General features: G+C 38.1%; 1 pseudogene; it reads right to left on the reverse strand.

Moving 5' to 3' along the window:
- Positions 1-16,584: 16,584 nt before the first annotated feature.
- LOC118968517 (small nucleolar RNA SNORA18) lies at positions 16,585-16,702 on the reverse strand (annotated as a pseudogene).
- Between the last annotated feature and the right edge of the window lie 2,932 nt (positions 16,703-19,634).

The following is a 19,634-nucleotide window of genomic DNA, read 5'->3' on the forward strand; positions in this document are numbered from 1 at the left end:
CTCTTTATCAACTTAAAAATTTTTTAAGGTTGCTTTTGTAAGCAAAATGCCTTACAAAAGGGTTGAATTTCTGAAGAACAAAAATTATCATTGATATGAACCTGGACCCTTGAACAAACACAGGGAATACTGATTCCAAGAAGACAATAGTGACTCTGTGAAAAATCACCAAACCCCAGAGAACACAAATCTTTGGGGTTTAAGGAAGATAATTAGGTTTGGAAAGGTGTGAAAAGGAGGGAAGCATTCTTTTCACATATGCATGCAGTCAGCTGGACATCAAAAGATAATTTACTTCCTTCTTTCAACATGAGGCGAGGCATGTGAAATACACATCAGATTTTGCCTGTACTGTAAACCTTTCCATCTTTGTCAAGTTCTTAAGAGAGAAATAATAGAAACAGAGCTTTGCCGCTTCAGTAAAATATAATTTGAGATACGGAAAGCAGACCCACTACCGAAGTATGGCTCACTTGAGATGGCCAGCGAAAGAACTTTCAATGTCATAAACCAATATAAGAATACCGTAGACCAGCCATGAAACAAACATTTTATTTTTTTCTTCCTTTCTTTACTTTCCCTATTATTTCTTCTTTCCCTGTTTAAAAAATCCTTTTTTTTTTTAAGCAAGGTACTTGCTGTTCAACTTCTACTCACACCCCCCACAAAACTTCCATTTTAACATCAGTAGAAATCTTTTGAATAATAGTAAAACCAGATAAACAAAACCTACATTGGTAGAAAAATTAGTCACATCAAATTTCTAGCCATTCTTAAGGAAATCTTGCTCTTCCATTCTGCCATTCCTTTGCTAGTTTTATTTTTGGTTTCTGGAATATTTGGAATTCTGGACTAAAAATCCAATTTCTGGATTTTCTTTCTCTATTCATGAAAGCCCAATTTCAAACGTTTCCTGCTCTGATAAATCTCCCTACTCTCTTCCCAGGGAGGCCACTGCATTCAGGCATATTCAACACTTACACTGTATTAGAATTGTTTTTTTATGCTTCTGTATCACTGCATTTGACTCTGGGTTAGAAGTTCTGATCACATTTGCATTTCATCTCAGACTCACTAAGCCCAAGCCCACATCCACTGAATGAAATGACTTCTCAAATTCAAAATAGTTTAACCGTTATTCAATTGATCAAGAAGTCTGCCCCAAAATGACTATTTTTAGATTTAAAAATTTGCTTTAATTATTACTTTAGAGTTCTTAATAAATAAAACAGTGGTTCTCAAACTTCTCGATCTCAAAACCCCTTTACATTCTTAAATTTTTTACATTCGTGAGGACCCCAAAAGGCTTTATTTATACAGGTTATGTCTATTGATATTTGCCATATTAGAAATTAAAATAAAGAATGTGTTAAAACACCAGAAAAGCAATACACATTCCATCATCCATTAGAATAATGATGTTATCACACATCATGCAGCCTCTGGGAAACTCCACTCCATGCTCATGAGAGAATGAGTGAAAAAACAAACATCTTTTTTTTTCGGCCTCATAGACCTTCATTAAAGGGTTTTAGGAATCTCTCAGAGTCCCCAGACCATGCTTTGAAAAATCCAGTGAAGAGGATGAAGAGGTACAAACTTCTAAGTATAAAATAAATTAATCACAGAGACAAAAGTATAGCATAGGGAATATAGTTAATAGTATCATAATACCTTTGTACAGTGACAGGGTAACTACACTTATCCTGGTGAGCATTTAATAATGTACATAACTATCAAATCACTGTGTAGTACACTTGAAATCAATATTGTGTATCAACTAAAAAAATCACTGCAATAGGCTAATAAGCTATTAATAACTAATATTTTCATATCACTTTGTAGTTTCCCACTGTTTTTACATGATCATCTCACGTGGTACTTGTCACAACTCAGAAAAGGCATACTGGGGAATCAAGGCCTGGAGATACAACTTACCAGAAGATATGCTGTAAGGATCAGAATCAAATTTTAAATGAATGTCACTGACTTCAAATCCTTTATCCTTCCTATAACATTAAATAGTACCTTCAACTCAGATCTTGGAGAGGTCTTTATGGTATTTATGAGTAGGGGGTTTTGTTATTAAATTTATTTTCCATTTTTATTTTATATTACATATACACACAAATCCACATATATCTATATCCAGCTATCTTTATCTATAAAAATGAGCTCATGTGACATTTCTGACTTATTACTCTAACCTTCTTCTCTTGCTCATTTGTTAGGTTCTGTAACAGTGAGAAACCTATAGAATCTGTGTTTTTAATCACTTACTTTCTCTAATTTCTAAATAGGTGTGTTCTAAAAATTGGCTTTGCAATGTGGGATGCATTTTTCCATAGGCAAAAACAGTTGAGAACATGGTGCCCTCTTATATATAGGAGTTAGGTTCCCAGCTAGCCTACACAAACCGATTAAGATTTGCAGCAAGATTAAGGACTCACCTCTTGTCCACAAGCCTAATATACAGTACTATCAAATTTCAGTGAGTTCTATTACCATCAGTCCTATAATTACTGCCACATCTCACATTTTAATAAAACCACTCATTTTAGAAAAGGCTTGCACATATATCACCTCAGCTAATCCTCATAAAAACCACAAGAGGTAGGTGCTATTATTTTTAATTTCTGTTACATTAGAAACTAGGAACTTGAGAATCAGAGTAAAAGATTAATAATCCTAGAAAATATTTTATTTATTTATTGATGTCCTATTAATTTAGCCAACATTACTAATCATCTGTGTGAAAAATTCACAAATAAGGCAGTAGTGCTTTAAAACAGGGCTACTCAAAGTATCAACATCACCTGAGGGCTTGGGGTAAATGCAAATATTTGGATCCCACCCCAGACTATTGAATCGAAATGGCTGGATTTGGGACCCGGAACCCCTATTTTAACAAATTCTCTGGACAATTTTGAAGCTCACTAGAGCTTGAGCACCATTCTTTGTAAATAAACTCACTAAGGTCTAGGAATCAAGATTTAGAGGATAGGACTTGAGCTGGGCTTTCTCCAGGTCAGACACAGGGTTTTCTTATATTCCATTAGGTATTCAGCTAGGTCATTCTTTCCATATTTTTTATTTTAGAAATTAAAAAAATAATTTAAAAAGCAGGTAACAAGCTAATTGTTTTCTTCCCAGGCGAGCACTGGTGGGAAGAAGGTTGAAACATTCCTGGTGTGCTGAAACATGTGTGATTCATATTTACAAGGCTAGTCTATATTATCTTGGCTTTCCTCAAAAAAAAAAAAAAACCACTTTAATTCTTTTTGTTGTCCATCAACATTCTGAAGAATGAACCTTAAAAATGGATCTTAAGAATTTATTCACTATGTAAGAACTTGTTCACCATTTAAGAACTTGTTCGTTATGCTTCAGAAGATTGGAGACTGTTGAGAATTAGGCTTGGGGTTGATTAATGATTGTGCATTGAGTCCCCTATACAGAATTTTATTGTTGTTAACAACCATTTGATCAATAAATATGAGAGATGCCCTCTCAAAAAAATAGAAAAGAATATTCTTGGACCTGGAACTCAGGAGAAGGAAGATCCTGATAGACATTGGAGCTCATCCTAGGAAACATTTAAACCCCTCATTCGTTTTCACCAAACCCGATAAGCTTGCACTTCTGAGCACAGATTTTAAATCAAAAGCTTTGCTCAAAATTCTCATCTCTTTGCAAATCGCAATGAATATCAATGATGAAAAAAATTACAGCACAGAAGGTGGCAAATGGGCCTCAGAAATCATCTGGTCCAATTCTGTCACTTTACAAACAAGGAATCTGAGGTGTAAAGATATTGAGTAATCCGCCAATGGCTACACAGGGAGTCACTGGAAGCCCTGGGGTAGGAGCCCCAGTTCCCTGCATCTTGGATAGCTGCGGATATGGAAGTCAGACCCCCAAAACAGGGTTTCCCTCAAGTGCTTCTTCACGTCGACTGCTCACAAAACAGCAATGTTCTTATCGGACAGAGGTTTTTTTACATGTCTCCACATTATGGACAGGCTGCCTGGAAAATATGCACAATAATGCAGAGAATAGAGAAGCCAGAGGCCCTAGTGGATTATTGTAAGTGGCACAAACTGAAGTAGTTTGTAAATATCCTGAATCATTTGTTCACCCAATTAATTTTCAATGAGTGTACATATAGGCCTAGATGGTGTAAGTTCTCATGGATAGCTATTTATTTGATCATGAAATGAGTTACAGGCCTTTTTAAAGGAAAGGACTAAAGGAGGGACTAGAGAACCAAGGGGCAGAGTACCTCATAGAGCAACAGACAAGCTCAGAAAATAATTCTCCAGAGACAGAAAGAATTTAAAGGAAGAGAGAAATATGGCAACTGTCGGCAAAGTAGATTTAATTCTTGCCACTCCTGTTGGACCATCAAGAATTCACTGATCGGAAGCTGCAAGAAAAACCATATAAGCAGCCTGAAATAATGGCATGAGTCATCAAATCCTGAAAGCTCATAACTGAACTTAACCAAAGCACAAAATACTCAGGAGAACAGTAAGTAAGTTCAGGGGAGCTGTAAATCTTCAGGAAAAACTTTAATGTACAAACTCCACATTCTGCAAGTAAGTGAGGCTGAAGATGTCCAGAAATTGTCAGCATCAGTATATAGCCTATACTTAATATTGGCCAAATGTGTTATGTAGTATTTTAGGTTAATTAAATGTTTTAATGTAGGGTTATGGTAAGGGTACTTATACTATATTGAGGCTTTTTAGGAGTCCTTTAAAAAGTTTATATGCTTTAATCCCATGAAAATAACATGAAAAGTATCAATACCCCATAAAATTAACAACCTGGTAGAATTCATGAAAATGCCCATGGAAAGACATGCAACAGAAATAAACAACTCTTCTTGGTGTCTTATCACTGCAATTTTCTGAGCCATAAACATTTAAATTTTATTTAGAGTTGACTATTGCCTATCACTGTCCTAGATGCTGTAAGAGATTAAGAGGAAAAAAAGATACCAGTGAGGACGTAAGAGCTGAATTCTGCAATTGTGAAAAAAACTGTGAGTCCTAAATTGAAGAATTTAATTCTTCATTGAAGAAGTAGAATACAAGTTGGGTCTTAAAAGGCTAAATAGGATTCAGACAGATGAATAAAAGAGTTAATGTATCTTTGGGCTAGGAAAGGATCACCGAGGCCAGTAATAGCATGACCTGTATGTACCAAAGGTGGAGGACGATGGTGGGGAGTGTCCGGATTACAGGGATCATGTTATAGCATAACTGGAACGGTTGATTGTATTTTTCACTTTTTCAACTTGACTGGACCATAGGACACCCAGATAACTGGTTAAACTTTATTTCTGGGAGTGTTTGTGAGAATGTTTCTGGAAGAGATTAGCATTTGAATTGGTGGACTGGGTAAAGCAGATGGCCCTCCCTGGTGTGGGTTGGCATCATCTAATCCGTTTAGGGCCTGAATAGACTGAAAGGGCAGAGCAGGGGTGTATTAACTTTCTGCCTGACTGTTCAAGCTGGGACATCAGTCTTTTGCCCACAGTGCTCCCGGTTCTCAGGCTTTCAAACACAGACTAGAATTTACACCAGTAGGTGTCTGGCTCTAGGACTTGGAGCTACACCAGCAGCTTTCCTGGGTCTCCAGGTTGCAGATAGTGAGATTTCTCAGCCTTGATTGTGTGAGTCGACACGATATAATAAATCTCTTTCTAGGTAGAGATGGAGATGTGTATGCAGATATGGGTATAAATATTCTATTGGTTCTGTTTCTCTGGAGAGCCCTGACTAATATAGCAATGGAAGATCACGTCATCTAGATGATATGGGATCAGATCATACAAAGCTCAGAGATCCACAAGTATCTGAATTTGATGCTGAGAAAACAAGGAAGTCACTTATGCAGGAAAGAGACAAGAAGGAAGCATTGTTTTAGGAAGATATTTCCAGAACAACAACACAGGATAAACTAAAAAAGGAAATGATATAATGAGATATTTGATGTAATACAAGCAGAAGTTGACAAGTATTTAGTCTCTCTCGGGCTGAGAATTTTGACTGATGCTCTTAAAGACAAAATAATACATTGTAGCATCAAATTTTACATAAGGAATAAAGTAGAAAGATTTGCTAAAGATGTTTTTAAGCTGAAGCTACTTAAGAAGAAGTAGTGGATGACTGTTGGAAATAGTCTATTATGATTGGTTAACTACAGTTCGAGGAGGAAGATGAGTTAAATTTGAGTTAGATTGAGCTTTATTGAGAATGTTGTGGCAGAGAAAATATTCAGGGTTTACCAAATCCCATCTGATTTGTTTTCCCTCGTGCTCACATGAAGACTGCTTTTATGAGTCTTCCACAACTTAGGGTGGGATCACGTGACTGGGTTCTGGCCAACGGGATGTCATTGGAAGGGATGCATGCCACTTCCCTCTCTAGGTCTGGTCTGGATGCCACATGTTTAAGAAGGAAGAGATCTGGATTCTTGAGTCAATGTTTAGAAGAAAGCCATCTGCCCCACATTGTGTAACATGATGAGCAATTAAATTTTTTTTTGTATCATCACTACCCTAAACTTCTAGGTTTATTTGTTGTGCAACAGCGCCTTTCCTGTCCTATTATACATGTGCCATCTAAGCAGGCAAATCCAAAAGACAGTGTTGAATGTAAACAATGAGATTCACAGTTTGAAATTGAGAGTTGAAACTCATTTCCCAGATAGTAATAGTTGAAAAAAATATATAGTGGATAAACTTTCTGAGGGAGTACATGGACAAAAATAAAGGCATGAAAGATGAGGAATAGATGAACATTAACAACAAAGTATCAGAAAAAGAAGTACTCAGAGAAGGTGGCAGAGCAAAAAATTACAGAGAGAAGGTTTAGAAAAGCAGTGCATGATCAACAGCATCTAGTGCTTCAAAAACACTGAGGATAGTGAAGATTAGGCAGGGACACTGGATTTTTCGAAGATTAGTTTCTCAGTGGCATTTGAGATTTCAGGAGAAGGATGGAGTCTTAAACCACAGTGATGAGAATTGGGAAGGAAGAAGAGAAAGAAAATGTGTACTAAGGTAGGGAAACCTGAATGTTTCATCTACCCGAAGACACCTACCTGCCCAGTTGGAACTAGGAATTTATTAAAATCTCTGAACAGAAACAGCCTGCACAGGAAATAATTCTAAGAGACAAACCTCAGTCAAGATATTCTTTTAACCACTTTGAGACTTCCTGGCCCACATGGTACTTTCTAACTGCAGCTGGGTTCTTGCCAAGTTTTCTGAGCACACACACTACCTGAAAATGACTTAGTTGCCTTCTAATCATTGTGTTCTCTCATCTGTCCAGCAGTGAGGTGATGGTCTTCTTTCTCTTTCTCATCTTCCAATTCCAGAAATATGGAAAGACATTTTATCTTATGCTGGATGCAGCCAAACAAATCCATTCGTTTTAATCTCAGACTTTGCCACATCGAAGATATCTTTGAGGGACTTGCTATAATCATGTCCTTACTCTTATCATTTTGGGCAAATCACATTTCCAGAACTCTGGCAAGCTCTTCAGCCCTGTCATAGTCCCTACATAGAATTTTGACTCTCTTTCTTGCTTTGTTTCAGACAAGGTTTCTCTCCCACGCAGTGAGGAAGGCTGAAAGCCTGTGTAGGTGGCAGTTTCCAACAGAGCAGAAACCTGATTTCATCTGGATACCTACTTGGTATTTTGGTTGGAATTTTGTTGTTGAAGTTCAACCGAATTTTGATGGCTGCCCTACAGATGTATTGAGGACTGCCCCTCACAGAACATTGCCACTAAAATATGTTTGCATGACATTAATGCCTTACAAAATCATATTCCCCTTGAACTTACATTCATGAACTTGTCATTCCTCCTTTACATACTCATTGCAAAATAGGCCTGATATGACTTAATAGAACTTGAGAAATGCACACAGATGGAAATAAAATCATGGCATTTTGGTATTTTAGGCACCCTAAATTTCATTTGATCTCAGTAAATCCCCTTTACAAAAATTTTACACATTGCTTTTAATAGGACCATAGAAGCACATAGTTGACTTGTTAAACCTGAACTGCTATAACACAGACAAGATGATTTTTGATGTTTTGAGAAAATAATATTGCCATCATGCTCATACTCAGTGGGAAAAACTGATTTCAGTTTAGATTCAAATTGGAAAGTAATTCTTCCCACCAAAATTACTTCTCACCTCAACAGTAAAGAGAGCGCTGTGGGATGACATAGTTTGGGATACCCTACATTCCATTTGGACAACAGAGATGGCAAATCTGTACAGACAGAGGGCGAAGGCTTTTCCAGGTTAACATAACTGGGAGCAAATATTTTTCAGAGATCATGAAGGGCCAAAACCTTCTGTAGAAATCACTTCATAATGCCTACCTTTAAATGAACCTTGTGTACATTCATAGGGAGACACTGAGGATAAGGCCTTGGTAATAAGAGTTATAATAAACATTTACTGAGCATTTATGAAGTGCCAGAAACTGTGTGCAGGACATTGTACTTATGATCTCATTCGGTATCTAAAACAACTCTCAGGGGTAGTAACAGGAAGAAGCAGGTCAAATGAAGAAATGGAGGCACCGTGAATTTAAAATATCATCCATCACTCAGTCAGGAAGTATCAGAGCTGAGATTTGAACCCAGAGCCTCTGACTCAGACTCCTGCTCATTATGCTAGTCCCCTCTGCTGGAAGTGACATCCCACCACAGTCTTATAAAGGATAAGAATAGAATGGGACACAGGTAAAGTATCATCATGGGACAGGCAGGAGGCCATGTGCGGTAGATTAGGATTGGCCACAAACACTTTGCGTCTCTTCCCTGATGCAGTAGAGTCATGTTCCCGCTCCTTCGGTCTGGGCTGCTGCGTGACTTGCTTTGACTGAAAGGATGTGGCAAAAGTCATGGGCCAGGAATGCCAAGGCCGAGCCTTAAGACAACTGGAAGCTTCTCCTTTCCCTCTCTGGGAAGCCAGCTGCCAAGCTTTAAAAAATGTGATTGGGTCAGACCAGGGATTCTCAATCAGGAAAAAAATTGCCTCAGGACCTTTGGCAATGCCTGGAGATATTTTTTGACTGTCACAACTGGGGGTGTGCAGGAGGATGGGAGAAGGCTGCCTCTGACACCTAGAGGGTAGAAGCCACTGAATCTTTCAAAGGTTCTACAAACAGAACACAGAACAGTGCCTAATAGGAAAAAAAAAAACAAAACCTGCTTTTCTGCTCTAAGTGTCAATAGTGCAGAAGCAGAGAAACACTGGCTTAGACGACAAATTATGAGAGAAGCAGCATGCAGAGAGGCCACATGGAGCACCACGGAGGCCTGCTGCTCAGCCTAGGTGTTGGCTAAATGCAACTGAAAGAGTGAATGATCTCAGCTGACACATTTGGGAGAAGAACCATCCAGTGGGACTCTGACCAAATTCCCATACCACAGAATTATGGAAAATAACACATTAAAGCCACTAAACTTTGGACTGTTTTTCTGGACCACAATAGAAAACTGAAACCCTATCCTTTGAGCCATATTTGGATATATTAATTCATTTGTCTAAAAGGGTGTAGCTCCAGTAGTAAAAGGGTTTCCCTCCTGGAACACACTCCACTATGAATCCAGTGAAACCAAAGTAAGGCAAGCTTGCTTCAGTTTGCTAGCCAGGCCTGGCTCTGTCCATCACCTCTGGCTGCAGTGCGCACTCTCATACTGTGCCCACCCCTTCTGGCAGGACCTCCATGGATGGGGCTGTGGGGACTGACTGGCACCAGACCAACTAGGCACCAGGAAGAGAGGGTAGGAGAGAATGGCCGTTTTCTCTCCACCCCTTTCCCCAGTTCGACTGGAAGCTCTGAAACATCCACTGGTAGGTAAACAGACTAAGGATAGGTGGGAGATTCTGGAAATTCTTCCTTTTACCCCACAAAAGGTTTACACTGAAATGCAATTGTACAATACCTCCAAACTGTGATATATTAAGTGCTTATATTAGCAGCATTAGAGTTTATACACTCTGCTGAAATTGGGCTCATGCATTCCCATGACAATGTTTTCTGGATGAAGAAGTCTCAACACCCCCATTACCCTGATGACCTTCTTGTTGATGAAAATATCTAATTCTTTTTCATATGTGTGTTCCTGACACCTATCTCCCCCATTTTCTCTTTGAGCAGTTGATTTTTCAACCCAGGTCCAGGCCCTTATATTTATTTCTTTTAAATCCATGTTGTTTTATTCATCTTATCATTCCAAACTGTCAAGTTTCTGCTTTTCTTTCTGTCTTTCTGCATTTGAAAGCATTTTCTCTATCTCTGAGCCTCTTGTCATTTGAAAATTTGATAAGCCTGCCTTCAATTTGGCACAAAAATCCTGAAGAGGTCAGGGCTATAGACAACACCCTGTATCACGCTCTTAAAAGTGCCTGTTTCCTGGGTTGACATCTTGGAATAGACTATGCGACAGGCACATACACAGTAGAAAATTACAAGGAGCTGTGAATTTTTCAGGTCGAGATGCAGCAGTTTGTAGAAATGGATTGTCGTGGGGAAATTTTAGAAAGATGTCCTTGTGTGACTGATCTAAAATAAATAAATGAACATTAAGTCATTAATATGAGCATGTTGGGATGATGTTCAATTGGTAAAGCCACAGGTTCCTAGCATGCTTTAGTTAATTATGATTCTTTTGGTAATAATGAAACAATTCTATTTCAGCTTGAATCACATGATATTCTCAATTCATTTGTGGAAATTCGATTGTATTTGCTTGGTTTGTAAAGACAATGGAGAGATGAACAATGATTTAAATGGCACGTGATTCTGTGCACTATTCCACTCACTGAGTATCTACCCAACAGCAGCCTTGAGATGTGCTAAACTCTTAAGAGCAGGTTCCTCATGCTTCTGATAGCATAGACTTCTTCTGTCCCAGAGTGTGGTTATAACATTCAAAGATACATATCCTTAGTACAATTTCACCCCTTAATAGACAACAACTACCTTTTATATGACTTCTTAACCATTAAAAAAAGTGGTTCCACAGCAAGAGGTGAGATGCATTTTAAACAATGAGACTGACTTCCCCCAACTGGGATTTTTCTGAAGGATTTTCTAGGGCAATTTAGACTGTTTTTCATTTTTTCAAGTTAATTTATATTCTGACACTTCAGGTTGTCACCCCACCATACACTATGTGTGCTATTCCTGTTTTGGCTACTTAATCACCTTTATTGATTCAGTCAGTCAATGACCGAGCACTGTTGAGTATCTCCTCTATGCTCATTCAGGGAACTCAGTTTTCTCATATGGAATCCCATGTTGTACACTGGTTTAATGGCTTTGAAGGACAAGAAGGAGGATTTATGCCCAATGCCTGGGGACGCCAATAAGTCAGAAGTGACATGGCATCAGTGTTGCACATTTTGACGCTGTGTTGGACTAAAATATGTCCATGCTGCTATGATTGTCAGGCTGTCAGTTTTCCCCACATCCTCTTTATTTGTCTTGTTTTACCTAAACATCTGTAAAGTTCTTAATTATAAACTTAAATAGGAAGCATCTCAAATACACATAGAAGAATGGGAATAAGGCAATGGATACACATACACCCACTACTTGATTTAACCTTTGATCATTTTGGCACATTTGCTTCAGAATATTTTTAAGGAAATAGCAATGGAAATGGCTAGAAATTCCTCCTCACCCCTTTCTCTGCAGAAGTAAAGATCATCTCAAAATTGGTGAGTACCCTTTATATGCATGATTTTAATGCTTTCACTATCTAGGTATGTATCCCTAAACTATACAAAATGTTTTTTCTGGTGGGGGGAGAGGCTTGGAAAAAAATACAAATGTGGTATGTCACTGCTGAGTATACCATTTTGTTTTTGGGTCATTCAACATTGTTTTGACATTTACACCTCGTGTGTATTTATTAATCCATTTTAACTGCTACATGGAATTCCACTGACTAAAAATAGTGCAATTTATATATTTATCCTCCTGTTGACTTTCTAGGTTGTTGACAAAACTTCAGTGTTACAAACAATTCTAATGAACATCTTTGTACATACCTCCTTGAGCATATGGGAAAGGGTTTCTCCAGAGAACATACTTGTTAGGTCATAGGTATGCACGGCTTCCCCCTGCTAAGATGTGTGCTCTTACTCATGGCTCTACCAATTTACATCAACAGTTGGTACATCACGATTCCATCAGCACTGGTGATAGGTTGTCTGTTACCACATCTCTCCTACATCTGGTCTGGGTAGATTTTTCTTTCTGCCTAACAGGGTGAATGCAAAGCATTATCTCATGTGTAATTTGCATTTCCCTGATTACTAGCACTGTCGAGCATCTTTTCATGTACTAGTTAGCCATTCCATGCAGGTTTTCTACTCTGAATATCCTGTTCATTTTTTAATTCTTCTGTTGACATGGTAATTCTCTTATTGCCTCTCCTTTATACAGTCTGGGTATGAACTGTATTAGTCATTGTTCTTACTTGCAAGCAGAAGAACACAGTTTAGCCAGTGTAAGCAGAAAAGTTATGTATTCAGAGGATGTGGGGCAGCTAACAGAATCTCTGGAAGGACCAGAGAATCAGAACCAGAGGTCCTATGGTTCAGCCAAATCGCACCGCAGGACTGTCACAGAAGAGACCACATTGCTGCACAGCTGGACCCAAGCACTGTATGGGTCACTAAAGAACCTGGAGACTGAAGGCTGGAAAAAGTGCCTGCTGTGCCCTAAAGCTGGGGTTTTGTTCCTAATCAAATTCTTGCCCTGGTACATCTGATCATTGACACTTAGTCCCCTTGCCTATGCTCTAGCTGGATTCTGCCTTGGGGCAGCAGTACCCACTTAATGAGGGATTCACCAATTATCAGAAAGGGCATGCAAAATCCAGGCATGTTAATGTCCATGTCACTAATCATTTGTTTCCTGTATGTGATGCAAATACTGATTTCTTGTCAGTGGTCATCATTTAACTCTATTACATAATGTGCTTTGGTGTAGTTCTACATTTTGGTTATGTCAATGCATCCATTTTTTTCCTTTATGTTTTATGCTCTGTGTGACTTACAAAAATTTCTCCATATGAAATTTGTAATATTTTTCTATATTTTCTTCAAGAACTTGAATTTTGGCTGTTCACACTTGTGTCTTTATTCTATCTGGACTTGACTTTCTTATCTCATGGGAGAAAGAGATGGGACCTTTTCCCCCAGTATTTAACCTAATTGCCCAGCACCACTTACTGAATAGACCCTGATTTTCTCACTGATTTAAATGGCTGTCTGTCTCAGATATCAACATCCCCTATTGACATAGGTCTCTGGACTTTCTTTCCATCATGTTCTATTAGTCTGCTTGATATTTTAGCACACTACCATGTGATTTTAATTCCTAGAGCTTTATAATAGGCCAACATCTTACAGAGTGAATGGCACTTTTTTCATTTTTCTCATTTTGGTTATTTTTGATCCTTCCATATGAATTTTCTTAATGTATCAACCCATGATGTGATTTGGGTTGCAACTGTATTGAATGCATTAATTTATAAAAAACTTTTTATTTTATAAATGACATCTTTATTACTAAATTTTCTAATTGGATTTTGCTTGTGCATTAGAATGTCATTAATTTTGGCATATTAAACTTGTGTCAGATAACCTTGCTGAATCTTAATTCTGTTCATCATTAGACTATTTTGGGTATTTCTATAAATGCAATTATTTCTCTTCACATAAAATCTATTTCATGTTTTCTTTTCCATTTTTATACTATTTGTTTATATTGTCTTAATGGGTTGGCTAGGCCCTTAAGAATGGTAGAGAATAGAAGTAGCAATAGTGGACATCTTTGCCTTGTTCCCACAAGGGAATGCTTCCAACATTTCATAATAAAGCAGAATGCCTGGTAGCAGTTCTTGATGGTTAGCCATTCCTGGATTAAATAGATTTTACTCTGTTATCAAAAATAGATGTTGAAATGTATCCAATGTAATTTTTTTTCTTTATCTTTAGATGATAATTTTTCTTTTTTCTATTTTGGTTAATGATGTTAATAGATCCTTGCATTCATAGAGTAAGCCCTAAATGTTCATGTGTGTATGTTTGTGTACATATATCTGTAAAAAGATGATTCAGTTTTGGTAGGACCTGAAATTTACACAATTTGGGATTCCTCTTTAAGAAAAAGAATTATTACAATTAAAATTAAGAATTTTTTAATTTAAAATGAAGAAGTATGACTTGGAAGGCTCTCTTGTAACTGCAGGACTCTGAGGCTTAAATTCATTATCACCTTGGGACATCACCTCTGTATATGAACAACTGGATTCTACATTATTTATGTTAGAAAATAGATTGGCCTACAATTTGCTTTACTCACATTTTCCTTTGGTTCTAGTATGACCATACCACCATCACAAAATAAGTTAGGTAGCTTTTTACTACTTTTTCATCTCTAGAGCAATTTGCATAAGATTGGAGTTGGTATTGTCTTAAAACTTTCAGTCTATAACTGGTACTTTCATTAGTCCAATTTTGACAATAAAACTATACTTGAAAGAAGGAGAGGGAAGGGGCTGAGAGAGGGAAGCAAGAGTATTAGGAAGCCCACTTTGTGCCATAACTAATGTATTGTTGTCTACTTTGGCTTTAATAAGTAATGCAATTATTCATTTCTCCTTCTTCCTTAATCTTTTGTCTATCTCAATTGATTCACAGCTCCTAGAAGGAGAGTGGGTATGTCATACATCAGCATCCCTACCCCCCAAGCCCTCCTACCTCAGTTCAGGAGCCTGCACTATGGACATCTTTAAACCTGCCTAAACATGGACACCTGCATTAAACATGGGCATTTCCACACTTCTGCAAGGGGCCAGCCAGCTCTCTGTTTGCTGAGCACTTACAAAGTGTACAGGAACACTCAAGACAGATTTTGATTAACATATACCATCACTCCCCTTAAGAAACAAAGTCAGACCCAAGAGTGAAGACTAATTCCTGCCTCTGGTTTTACAATATTATTATAATACTCATAACACCCTGGTTATCTTTTATCATTGAGGAATAAATTATTCCCCATAGAAGAATAACCAGATAAACATATATTTCCAAAGTCAACACCAAAATTGTTCATTAAATACTTTGACAGGAAAATTCCTAAAACGTTTGCCCCTCTGTTGTCTTATTTAAGGCAGTATGCTGAGCATGAGCCATTGCTTCAGGATTCTGGCACATTGCAGGTCTTCACAAAGGTCTTACACAGCAAGGTCCTAAGGAAACACCTTGATGCATAGACAGCAACCACGCTCAGTATCTTCTTGAGAGTTTGAGCCAAACCAGACCACGGATGACTGAGTAAGACGAGGCTGAGCACTGGAGTTGCAACGTCACAGAGACGTAGGGATGGAGTCAGGTTCATGACAAAGTATTGCTTGTGTAAGCCCCAGTTATGAGATGGGAGGGGAAATTAAGGGTCTCACTGAGAAAACCATTCTGAAACAGTCATGGCATGACCAGGAAGAGGCAGAAATGAAAAACTGTATCATAGAGCCAGATAAAGAGCAGGAGAGAGATGTTGCCTGAAGACTTCAGTCTCATGGGGTATAGTTCTATTTTCTGCATTTGGTTACACTAGGTCTCCATATAGCCTTTATACTGGGCATCACTGAGTGGATTCCATTTCTTTGCTACCAAACAACCCTTAACTAAGAATTTTTAATATTTATTTGAAACACAAGTAATGGAGATTATATGAATGTAAGTTAATATGATCAATGTTTATTACAAGATTAGTTTCATACCAGTTGCCATTTTTATAGTAAGTTGGTACCCACCAGGCCCAGTAATTGTACAAGGCTGAGCCCAGAGTTGAACAAATGAGGAATAGAAGGGCAAATATCCATTGAAACAGAAATGTATATTGATTTTCCATTATGTCCTGAGTATGAGAAATACAGATAAAACCAAATAAGCTTCATCCCTGATACCAAGGTTTTGTCATTGTAAAAGATGTGGGATGTATTTTACTATTTTTTCCTGCAAAATTATAAAGGGTTTTCAAAAATTATGTATAACATACGCAAAATTATTTTAAGTCAATAATTTTTAAAGGATTTCGTATGTTGCAATTCCTTCCACTGCCCATTGCCTTAGCTCTTCCAAAGTCTGAGTCACGATCTTCAAGACAACCATTTGAAAATCAACTTTTCTTCAATCCACAGTTGCCATTATCAGTCCATCCCATATTCTTTTAGCTGAGCTTCTTTGCTCTACACTTGAATATGGACATACTTCAAAAATTCCCCACCTGTAATCTCTGAGATCCAGTTTCTTTAGGTGATTTATTTTGGGGCCACATTTAGAGTCAAGTAGATAGGTCTGCATGGTTCTCAGTTTTAGACACCCTGTAACCATGAGTTAAGTTCAAATCATATTCACTCTTAATTTTCCATACCCTAGAAATAGGACAAATCATTGGGATATGCAAATATCTAAGATTAAAAATGTTTTCTATTAGGTCTTTCATAGGTGTAGTAGACTTGTCTTGCAGTTCTTTCCCACAGATCCGTGAGTAAAGGAAACTACATAGACACTCTATGAGGCATTTCTAAGGATGTAGGTCTACAGAAAATGCCCTTGCAGGATAGACCTCAAGTATGGGATGTACTTTAGATAATCACATGAAAACCACAGAGTATGTACTCTAAAGACAAAGCATATGGTGATATGTGAGAATAAAATAGGAATACTGGATCTAAATTTGAAGAGGGCAAGGTTCCCTCTAAGAAAGTGCCACAGCAGTGGAGACTGAGGTAGAAGCTAGAGGTTGGCCCGACTTGGCCACAGGGGTGAAAGAGAAGGTACACCCCAGCCCAGGGGGAGTCTGTGCAACAATTTTCCATCTAGGATAGAGGGAGCCAAGGTGTATGGAAGAGGGAGAGAGACCACAGACAAAGTGGAGGAGAGAAAGAGCCAGATCACTTAGAATCTTCCAGAGGAAATTGCCAGCCACAAACCCAGTGCCATTCAGCTCTAAGCTGGATTGCTTTTTTCTGAGGCTTGATCCCTGGCAGATTTTTAATACATGATTTTGCATATCCATAAAGTAGAACGATACTGATCCTTCCTCTATGCTCTTCTCCTCACTTCCCACAAACACCCAGAAAGTGGAATAGAAGTCATCTATAACTGAACATTAGCTAAAATACATTATCAACCTCAAAAGGAGTATCTATTTCATCAAGTAAGCCTGCCACAATGTGTTAAATATTTAACTCTTCCAAGAGGATTATTTCTTCCCCCCTGTATGCCAAACTACCTTACCATAATCCCAATTTGGGTATGTAATACAAACAGCAATGTTAAAATGGATGGCACTGAACAAAATGCCAAATAATCATTAGGCAATAAATTGATGTAACAAAGCTCAGTCTTGCAATCATCCAGTTAAATATATAATGGAAACAATAATGGTAGCTAGCATCTCTAACTTGCGTGGGTGACATTAGGAGAACTGCTTTGCTTGTAATGTACCAGGGTGCTCCAGATACCCTGTGCTGAGTTGCAGGCTACAGAGGCTGTTGGTAAGAACAAGAACCCTGAATTCAGTTGGGACAGGGATGTTTGATGGATTTCAAAATAAAAGCTGAGGGCTGCAGGAGAAGGAAATGAAATTGACAGGCTGTGACCATGTGGGGACCAAAGCAAATTTTGTAAAATAATTTACATGGGCTACTTGACCCATTTTTATCGCCACTGTTGCTACGTGGGATAGAACCAGGGATAAAGGCACCATTCTCTGATGAACCAGTGTCCCAGTGACAGAGTCAACTACTTTAATAGAAGTGACTTAAAGCTTGGGGTTGAATACATGTAAGAGAATCTTTCTATTACAAACCTTCTTTCTGCCCTTGGTGTGTAAGAAATGGAGAGTGAAAGAAGAGAGATACTGTTTTCAACTACAATCGGAGAAAGTTAGAATTTGGAGGGACCATCAAAATACTGTTCATGTGTCTCATTTTACAAGTAGGGAAGGACTGAACAGACAAGTGACGTGCCCCAAGTCTCCAGCAAGTGAGAAGCAAAGCCAGATTAGAATTTAGCTCTGATGCCCCAACCCGGACGTGTGTGCATTCATATATTTGTTTCTTACTGGAGAGGGCTGATATAACCATATTCCACAGTTCATGGAACATTACCCTCAACTGTCCTAGAAAGATGACTCTCCAGTTTATTATTTCTCCACCCTCATCCCAGACCCGAATGCACATCCCACCTTTCCAATATATAATCCATGACACATACCACTTCCCTTTTTTAAAATTTATTTATACAGTGGAAATACTTGACTATCTTTTACACAAATTGTTTTGTAAATAGAGTTAGTTTTAGGCAAAATTATGAGGTTAAGTTGGGAGGAAAGAATCATAATAGGTAGACGACAATGAAATTCTCACGAGAGTTTCTATTCATTTATCTCACATGACATCATGAATGTTAGAACGTTAGAACATGTCCCCATTCTATGTTAAGTATCTGACATGCCATCATTTATCTCCCCAGCAGGACGATCTCTGGCAAGCCCAAACCCTTCACTGGCTTGAGTTTACTCAAATATAAAATAAGGAGTTGTGAGGGCTCACTGGTTTACAGACCTTTGTTCTGTTGATATTTGCTTTGTTAGTAGTGTCACCATTTCTTTTAAAGACAAAACAGATTAAAATGGAGAACTCTGCCATCCCTATGGTGGCATGGAGGACACCTCTGAGAAATCCTAGGGGTCCATGTAATACAACTAAAATTCTGAGGGAGATGATTCCCATGAGCCTGTGCAGCTCTAAAACTTTATAGGGACTAATTCCCAGTCTATAAAGGAAAACGAACACTAACATCCAAGTTGGGAGGAACACTAGATGGTCATGCACCTCCTGTGTGTCAGGTACTATATGCACTGTTTATATACATTATCAAATTAATGCTCCCAGCCACCCTATAAGTACTATACTCCCATTTTACCAACAAAATAACTATGACTTAGAGATGTTGGTCACTTCGTTTCAAAGGGATTAAATGACTATAGGGTCATTTGGCTAGGAAGTAGCTGAACCCAAATTCGAATCTAGTTCTTGTTGACTCCAAAAGCCCCTAATCTTTCCACCAGTATGATCATCTTAAGAGTTAAGAGGTTAGTCTTGGTATTACACAGGCCCTATTCATTTTATCTTCCCAGAGGTTTCAACTGCTGTACCAGGAGGGCAGTCAGATTGAGGAGACTGATCTTTTTTTCCAATTTGAAATAAATCTGAAGTGGTTTACTAAGCTCCTGAGTCATCTTACCTCCTTATGCGTATTTGATTCTACTTCATCCCCATTTCTAGATCAGCCTTTCTTGCCATGCTCATGAAGGACACAGAGATGTAACAAATGCTCTGTGAAATCTACTTTTTTTTTTTAAGGAGAAATGAAGGAGCATTCAGTAAGCACCAACTGCATGCCAGATTTGGAGCTAACATAAACATGACTTCATTTTATCAATAGTGCTGCAATGTAGAAATTAATATGCACAGTTTATGAGCAAAAGAAAAACA

The sequence above is a fragment of the Manis javanica genome, chromosome 4 (genome assembly GCF_040802235.1).
Source record: "Manis javanica isolate MJ-LG chromosome 4, MJ_LKY, whole genome shotgun sequence".
Classification (NCBI taxonomy): Eukaryota; Metazoa; Chordata; class Mammalia; order Pholidota; family Manidae; genus Manis; species Manis javanica.